Source organism: Arvicola amphibius, chromosome 2, assembly GCF_903992535.2.
Source record: "Arvicola amphibius chromosome 2, mArvAmp1.2, whole genome shotgun sequence".
Taxonomy (NCBI): Eukaryota; Metazoa; Chordata; class Mammalia; order Rodentia; family Cricetidae; genus Arvicola; species Arvicola amphibius.
The window spans coordinates 1,332,496-1,342,304 of record NC_052048.2 but is presented as its reverse complement, the minus strand read 5'-3'; positions in this window follow the sequence as shown (position 1 = coordinate 1,342,304).

Genomic DNA, 9,809 nt, shown 5'->3' with positions numbered 1-9,809 from the left:
TCTTTTCTTTTTTTGTTTTGGGTTTTTGTTGTTGTTGTTGTTTTGTTTTTCTTCCTTTGTTTTTGTGACAGGGTTTCTCTGTGTATCCTTGACTGTTCTGGAACTTGTTCTCTAGACCAGACTGATCTTCCTACCTCTGCCTCTCATATGCTAGGATTAAATGTCTGTGCCATCAGAGCCTGGCTACATAATGGATTCTTTATAACTGCCTGTAAAATATACTTGAATTTAGCTGGGCAGTGGTGGTAGATCTCTGAGTTCAAGGCCAGCCGAGTCTAAAGAGAAAGTCCCAGGACAGGCTCCAAAGCTACACAGAGAAACCCTGTCTCCAAAAACAAAATGAATATTTATTATAGGCTTGTTTCAAGTTAAAATACCTTATAGTTTTTGTATTTTACCTAAAATGAGTTTGGAGGTTATAGTGAAATCTTAATTGCCATCTTTGTCCTTAGGTAAGAAAATCTTACAGCTTTAAGAACTGTTTCCAGTCTTCCACTGGTGGTGAATGGCACTAAGCATAAATTTCTACTTTCTTCTTCTTTAGGTTTCTTTCACTCTGTGTGTGTGTGTGTGTGTGTGTGTGTGTGTGTGTGTGTGTGTGTGTGTGTTTGAATATGGAGGTCAAAGGACAGTTCAGTACTCTCCTTTGACCATGCATGTCATGTGGTCCTAGGGGTTGAATTCAGACTGTTACACTTGGCCATAAGCACCTTTATGAACTGAGTCAACTCTCTTGGAGAAATGTTAGAATTTATGAATTGTGTCAAATACTTACTTGATTTGTGACCGAGTCTCCAAAGCTAGTATAAAAGTATCAAATGCCTTTAAAAGTATGAAAATTGCAATTATCAGAGGCTGGAGAGATGGCTCAGTAGTTAGGAATACTTGCTGCTCTTCTGGAAGACCCAAGTTCAATCCCAGCACCCAAATGGCACTCACAAATGTCTTTAACTCCACTTCCAGAGGATCTGACATGCTTTTCTGGCCTATCTGGGCACCAGGCACAAACATCATGCACAGACATACATGCAGGCAAAATACCCAGATACATAAAATAAAAATAAATCTTAAAAAAATTGCAAGTATCTTATTTTTAAAACTTCTGTTACTTAAAAGAAATACATCTGCCTGGTGTGGTGGTGCAGGCTTTTAATCCCAGGACTCAGGGGATCTCTATGGAATTCAGGCCAGAATTCTCATCTGTGAAAGAAGAACCTAGAAACTGCAAAGTGTCCTCTACTCTCAAAGTACTCAAAGTAGAGGTCAAGAGATAATTGGGGTAGTTTTCTTTTTTCTTTTCTTTAGTGTTTTGCCAAGGGTTTTGGGTGCCCTGGAACCAGAGTGATAGACAGTTGTGAGCTGCCATGGGAATGCTGGGAACTGACCCCAGGGCCTCTGGGAAAGCAGTTAATGCTCTTAACTGAGCCATCTCTCCAGCCCACGGGGTAGTTTTCATAGGAAGAACAGCAACAAAATCCTTAAGAGAATTCCTTAGGTATCTTTTGTTGTTTTTGAGACAGGGTTTCTCCGTGTAATAGCTTTGGTTTTCCTGGAACTCACTCTGTAGACCAGGCTGACCTCCTACTCAGAGATCCACCTGCCTCTGCCTCCTGAGTGCTGGGGTTAAAGGTCTGTGCCACCACTGACAGGCTAATAGGCTAACAGTTCTATTTTGTTTGTTTGCTTGTTTGGTTTGTTTTTCTTCTCTGTTACATCGTGACCATTCTGGAACTTGAAGATCCACCTGCCTCAGGAGTGCTGGGATTAAAGTTGTGTGCCACCACCACCCAGCTATAAAATAGTCCTTAGATATCGTTTAATAACCACCAGCTATTTCTTTGAATATCTAGGGACATTCCAAAGGTACTCTCTTCATTTTTTGCTTGAACATGTTATAACTGGCCCTACCCAGGGCTAACAGTTCATTTATGAGCTACCTTTAAATTACTATTACCTAAACACCCTAAGTGGGTTTTCAATCATGAAGAAAGGAAGAAATGATTCATGATTATATAAAAATTTGGGTAAGGGATTGTATTGCACAATGCTAGGGAAATGCCTGTGTATTTTTAATGGCTATAGTGCCATGCTGAACTTATGAGTTCTCAAAATGATTTTTAGTTAACTAGAGAGATAGTATGGTTAACCCGGTTACTTTGATAATAATGTACTCTTCTTGCTACCCAATAGCCTTAATTATGTGAATATTTGTGTTCGGTTAGCCAACATTTAATGAGCATAATTATATGCCAGATAGTGAAATCATTTCACAACCGGATGGCTCAGGCTTCCTCAACTCTTCTAATCTGTTTCTATATAGTTCTGTTGGTTTTTCTTTTATGGAATTTAATTTATTTTTTTATTTTTATTTGCCAATTACTTGGAATTTTAATAGTCTTGAAATTCATGTTATATAAAACGTTGAAAACATCAAATTTCTCCTGATTGTGAAGGAGATTATTTGCAACCTAGAAGTATCTATAATGAGAATTATGTAATATCTATAATGGCAAAAATAAATTTTTTTAAAATATTTATTTATTATGTATACAATATTCTGTCTGTGTGTATGATTGCAGGCCAGAAGAGACCCCATTACAGATGGTTGTAAGCCACCATGTGGTTGCTGGGAATTGAACTCAGGACCTTTGGAAGAGCAGGCAATGCTCTTAACCTCTGAGCCATCTCCCCAGCCCACAAAAATAAATTTATATGCCATACCTATGGCATATAATTGTGACAAAAATCAATGATTGCTTTCTAATAGCTTTCATTTGAATTTCATTCATTTATCCAGCAAACGTTTTTTAAGCACCTGCTACATAAAAGTAAACACTTGGTAGAGTCACTGGCAATACAGCACTAAATAAGACATTTAGCTAGGCAGTGGTTACACACGCCTTTAATCCCAGCACTCAGGAGGCAGAGGCAGGCAGATCTCTGTGAGTTCGAGACCAGCCTGGTCTACAGAGTGAGTTCCAGGACAGGCTGCAAAGCTACAGAGAAACCCTGTCTCCAAAAAAAAAAAAAAAAAAAAAAAAAGGTGAGTGAGGGTGACCCTCAATAGAAGAGTGCTTGCCCAGCATGCATAAATTTAATTTCCTATACTGAAAGAAAAAAGGAAAGAAAAAGAAAAAGCAGAACCAACTAAGACTGTTCATTAGTGAATAACTTTAAGACTAAAGAAAGAGGTTATTTTTTACCTCACGCAAAGCAAGGATAGTGTTTTGTTACTTATTTAAGTATCTTGGATGTCCAAATATCAAGGGATTTGAACAAGTCAAATAATTTTACACTCTGAGGTACAGCATTGGTTACATCATGCGAAATGCCTGGGTTCTCCTCAAACCATCAACTGCTGCCAAACAAAGATGCTACTTGTTGTCGTAATGGTACACACTTGTAGCTCCAGCACTCCAGAGGCTGAGGCAGATGGGTCTCTGTGAGTTCAAGGCCAGCCTGGTCTATAAAGCGAGTTCTAGGACAGCCAGCAGGGAAGTATACCAGTGTTAGTGAGTGTAAGTGGCATTTATTTTGCACACTTTAAATTTTGTTGTTGTTGTTGCTGCTGCTTGTTTGTTTGTTTTAGTTTTTTGAGACAGGGTTTCTCTGTGTCGCCTTCGCTGTCCTGGAACTCACTCTCTAGACCAGGCTAGCCTAGAACTCAAAGAGATCCACCTGCCGCTGCCTCTTGAATGCTAGGATTAAAAGCATGTGCCACCACTGCCCAGCTACTCTTTTAATTTTTTAAAAATTTATTTTTATTTTATTTGCATTGGTATTTTGCCTGTATGCCTGTGTGAGGGTGTCAGATCTTGGAGTTACAGACAGTTGTTAGCTGCCGTGTGGTTGATGGGAATTGAACCCAGGTCCTCTTGGAAGAGCAGTCAGTGCTCTCAACCACTGAGCCATCTCTCCAGCCCCCTACTCTTTGATTTTTTTATAAACATAAACTGTTTTTATAATTTTAAAGATTATTTTTCCAGGTATTTCTAATTATGTGTTTTGTAGGTCTCTGTGTGAGCATATACATTTGAATGCAGCTACCCACAGAGGCCAGAAGAGAGAATTAGATCAGCTATGTTACATATGGTTGTGAGGCACCCAACATTGGAGCTGGGAAACACTGTTCCTTCCTAAGAGTAGTATATGCACATAACTACAAAGCCACACACCCACCCATCAAATAAGGGGTTAGTGTTTGACGATCAGTACCTACCTCTGTGCTGGGCTTCTGGAGCAGGCTTGCCCCTTGTGTGTCCAAAGGCTTTATCTCACTTCTTTGCCTAAAATCCCCTCAGGGACCCTCTAATAAAGAAGGCAAGTCTTTCTCATTTACATATGAATTAGGCCTTGGTAGTTAGTGTTAATCCCACCTAACAAGAGTAAAGACCATTACCCAAAGTCTTTGATCAAATTATGTAAGCTTTATTTTCTGTCAGTCAGAGCTGTCTCCCTAAAGCAGAGTTTGAGAAAATAGCTTTGAAACAGAAGATGGGGATTATATAGTCCCCAACTGCTAGGCTAGGGGGTTTTTCAAGGGTTTTGGTTACGTAGAACTTGGCAGAACATCTCAAAATTATCTGTCAGAATATCTTATCCTCTCAGGGTAGAGAGGTTAAGGTATAGGTTGTGGAACATGTCAAATTCCAAGAAACAGGTGTAGACATGATCAAACCTAAGTTCTACAGAAAACAGGAATGAATGGATTTTGACATTGTAATAAGTTGTAATAAGTTTTTGGTTTTTCAAGACAAGAGTTTCTCTGTGTAGCCCTGGCTGTCCTGAAATTTGTAGACCAGGCTGACCTCAAACTCTTGCCTGGATTCTCTTGCCTCTGCCTTCCGAGTGCAGTGATTAAAGGTACAAGCAACCACACCCCAGATTTTAGTCTTAAAATAGAGTCAGGCTAATCTCTCAGCAGTTAAACTGCTTCAGTGTCTCTACCTTCAGTGTTAAGTGTTAGGGTGAGTGAGGAAGCTACTTTCCTCTCAGTCCTTGTGAATTCATTCTACTTTGCCTGGCTTTCTAGGGCAGGAAATAATAGTTTTCTCTTCTGTATTTTTTTTTTTTTCGAGACAGGGTTTCTCTGTAGCTTTGGAGCCTGTCCTGGAACTAGCTCTTGTAGACCAGGCTGGCCTCGAACTCACAGAGATACACGTGCCTCTGCCTCCTGAGTGCTGGGATTAAAGGTGTGTGCCACCACTGCTGGGCTCTTCTGTATTCTTTGTTAATACTCTGTCAATACCTCTTAAGGTACAAATTAGTTTCTACTTTATATTTCAGTCATATGTTAGAGCCCAGAATCTGTATAAGAGTGAGAGCTGACTCTCATAGCTTTGGTTTTTGGAGAGCAAGAGGCTCACCTGTGACTTTAAACCGAAGACTTGAGGGGCTCCTAGTGTGCCCTGGAGGTGAAGGACCCGAGTATGCCTCAGCAAAGCTGGCTCAGTAGTTAAAAGTACTGGATGCTCTTCCAGAGGTCTTGAGTTCAATTCCCAGCATCCACATGGTGGCTCACAACCATCCTCCATAAGGATGGTATCCTCTTCTGGCCTGCATGCATACATGCAGGCAGAACACAGTATACAAAAATACATAAAAATTAAATATATATATATATATATGTATATATAATGTTAGTAGTCATCTATAACAGTTAAATTTGTAGTCATGTTAGGTAAGTTTTCAAGGTCAAACAGACATATTTTAGATAGATAGGTGGTCTTCAAATACTTCCAAGACCTACAGAACATGGCATTTAAAATATTTTGTTAAGGGGCTGGAGAGATGGCTCAGAGGTTAAGAGCATTGCCTGCTCTTCCAAAGGTCCTGAGTTCAATTCCCAGCAACCACATGGTGGCTCACAACCATCTGTAATGGGGTCTGGTGCCCTCTTCTGGCCTGCAGGCATATATTGTATACATAATAAATAAATAAATAAATATTTAAAAAATAAAATATTTTGTTAAGATAGGGCTTTTGTTTTGTTTGTTTTTCGAGACAGGGTTTCTCTGTGGCTTTGGAGCCTGTCCTGGAACTAGCTCTTGTAGACCAGGCTGGTCTCGAACTCACAGAGATCCGCCTGCCTCTGCCTCCCGAGTGCTGGAAGATAGGGCTTTTCATGACAATGTGACACTTCTGCTCCCAGCATCACCAATCTATTTCATAAAAGGATGATGGGCGTTGAAGAACCTCCATATGAAATTTGCTTTCTTTTCAAGCTAGCCATTTGGGCTAGAAACTGCCCTTGCATTGCCTGCTGACAGTAAAGAAAGTGACTGCTGAACTTTGCCATCACAGGGTAGGGAAGTCCTTCAAAAATCCCTGCTTCACAGAAAAGTCTGTCAGATACTCTAGACCCATAGGCTGAAGATGGACGCCCTAATGTTACGAAGGAACCTTGAGTGACTGTTCAGGCAGCCAGATGTCTCTGCCGTTTCTACGTTTTTGGGAGTTGTTTGCAATGTACTTTGTTTATTCAGGTAATATTTTATCCTTCTGAGAGATAGAAGTAGAAGACTAGATAGTTAAAGCTTTATTTTTCCTTAGTCATGATAGAAGGTAAATTAGGTACAAAACATTGGGCTCACCAAGATAGGATAAATAATAGAGTATTTTCTTTGAGATTGCCAAATATAAATGGATGGAGCATCGTAAATTTAACTCTTTTTGTTTGTTTGTTTGTTTGTTTGTTTATTATGTACACAGGATTTTGCCTGCTTGGCAGAAGAGGGTACCAGATCTCATTATAGGTGGTGTGAGTCACCATGTGGTTGCTGGGAATTGAACTCAGGACCTCTGGAAGAGCAGTCAGTGCTCTTAACTTCTGAGCCATCTCTCCAGCCTGCAAATGTAATTCTTACCTGAAAATTGTTCTTATTGTATATAGTTTCACTGTGTCAAAGTTAAAACCCTTCCCTTTTTATTTAGACAAAAAAGGGGAAATGTTGCAAGATATTTGATTACATTGTAGAAAAATATGTCACTGTGATTGGTTTAATAAAAAGCTGAATGACTAATAACTAGTCAGGATTTTCAGGGCAGAGAGGACACTGAGACAGAAAAGGGTTGAAGTCACAGGTTGTCACCAAGAGACACGGACATGCTGGGGACAGATAAAGCAACAAGCCACATGGCAATACATAGATTACTAGAGATGGGTTAATGTAAGTTGTAAGAGCTAGTTAGTAACCAACCTAAGCTGTGGCCGAGCTTTTATAATTAATGATAAGTCTCCGTGTCATTTCTGGGGAGCCAGTGGAACCCAGGAAGAGGTCCAACTATAAAGAAGCCTTCCTCCAGGGCCTCTGCATCAGCTCCTGCCTCCAGGTTCTTGCTCTGATTGAGGTCTTGCCTGGCTTCCTTCAATGATGAGGAGTGATATCGAATGGTAAGATACCTCCTCAAGTTGCTTTTGGTCACGGTGGTTTCATCACAGCAATAGTAACCCTAACAAAGACAGGGGCTGGGGGTGTGTCTTACCCCAGCCCTTGGCATCCATATACCCAAAGAGTCTAGAATGCTTGGGTTCAGGCTTCACTCCAGCAACTGGCATCCATATATCTAGAGAATCCGGAATGTTTGGGTGGAAGTTCCATTCCAAGCCCTCTCCCCTGGGAGTTACCTTAGTCCAGACTCCACTCCTGAAGGAAATGTCCTCTGACAGCTACGGACACACCCAGATATGTCCCCACCACATACCACACACACAAACAAATGTAATTTAAGAAAAAATTTTAAGTTGATAAAACTATTATGTGACCCAACTCTCCAACTCCTGGGTGTGTACCCAAAGGACCCTAAGAGGTCCCTAAACCCCACGTTCACTGCGATAGATTCACAATAGCCAGGAAATAGGAGCCAGCCTAGCAGCCAGGTGAGCGCATAAAGAAACTGTGGTACAGACACAATGGAAGCTTTGAATGTTTGTTTATTTTTAATATGTGTGTCTTATTTATATATGGGTGAGCTTAAGTGTGCATGGCATACCCGTGGAAGTAAGAGGGTAACTTGGGAGTTAAGTTTCTCCTCTCATGTAGGGTCCAGTCATCAAGGTTGGTGACAAGTGCCTTTACCTGTTAACAAATGCATGCAAAATTAAAAACCTTTTTAATTGGTGTGGTGTGGTGTGCGGGTGGGTGGGTTGGTGGGTGTGTGAGAGATGAAACTAGAAAGGGGATCTTGAGAGCAAAGGAAGAAACGTTCTACAAGGAAAGAGAAGGTAACAGGATAACCCAATAAGAGGACAGAAAGGTAGATTATCTGGGGGCAAGAAAAGGGACCAGCTGATCAGGGCATGGGTCCAGGAAGGGGGTCATGGAAGAACCAAAGGAGAGCAAAGTATAATGACATATGTGTGAAAATGGCACAATAAAGCCCATCATTTTGTAAGATCATCTAAATTCATTGAAAAAAGTTCATAAACCCAAATGTGGAATCCAAGCGGCCTTTCCGAGAAGATAAGCCCAAATAGGTGAGGATGGAGGGTTTGCAGAGATTGAGTTGGACCGTGGGCTAAAAGGGTGACATGAAGGTATGCACAAATACACCTGAAGTGTCAGCGTAGAAACCACCACAAAAATGAAAACAGGCTCCCGGGCCATGCTTAGTCTAGAAGCCTTCTTGTCATAATAGTCTTTTTCCTTTGAAGAATATTTGTTTTGCTCAGCTTTTATCTGTTTGAAAATGTTTGTGACCGTGGAAGAATAAACAACTTGCTCAACTCCCTAAACTCTTCCAAACTTGTAGGATAGCAAAAATACTAGGTCATGCTGACTGTACTTTGAAAAGGAATAGTTGATCTAGGCTGGGGAAGGGGATTAAGGAGACCAGGACAGGAATGTGGTTGAACAGAATGGATCATACAAAACAAACCATTTTTAGATGAGATCGCTGTTTTTCCACTAGTAACTTTATAACAACAAAAACTGTGTGTGTGTGTGTGTGTGTGTGTGTGTGTGTGTGTGTGGTGTGTGGGAGGGAAAGAGGGAAGGAGGGAGAGAGGGACAGGAGGGAGGAAAGAAGAGTTTGCTTTTTCTCAAACAAGCTTGTATATTAAATACTGCGGGCTGTGGACATAGCTCTGTTGGTACAGTGCTTGCCTAACAAGCAGCAAACCTGGCCGGTTCAGTTCTCAGCTCTGCAAATACTGGGCGTGGTGTCAAATGTCTGCCATTCAGCACTAAAGACCTGGTGGCAGGAGGATTAAGAGTTCAAGATCAGCCTTGGGTATATATTAAATAAGAAACTAACTTGTGGTATGTGAGGCCGTCTCAAAAAATAACAAAGACCACCAGAGACCATAGCCCTTGTTACTGGCTAAGTGGCAAAAACAGGAGTCTAAAGCTGATATTGCTGGCCTCAGCAAGAAAAAATCCCTGACCTTCTGCCTCCCTTTCACCTGCTCCTTCCCCCCAAGGCAGGTCTTAGAAATGCTTATCTCCTCCTGCCCTGAAACTGGCTAAGAGTTCCTTTGGCCCTTTGGCTGATGGGGATGATAAGACCTGCTTCACTGGGGCCCTGTCCCAAACCCAGAGAATGGCTGAAGAATCCCAACCAACAGGCCTGGCTGGGTTTCCTACCTGACAGTGGTCTGTCAGGACTTGGCTATGGTCATCTTTTGGTTCAGTCCCATTGCGATGTTGTTGTGCCTTGTTTGCTCATGCCTACCCAGGGAAGTTTCCGTAAAGACCAAATGGACATGGTTCAGAAAGCTTCATTTTGGCTAAGCACAGGGCAGCTGGGACATAGGCTTGTTAGGCAAGGGTAGGGGGAAGCTCTGACCATTGCCCCACACTACCCAGTGC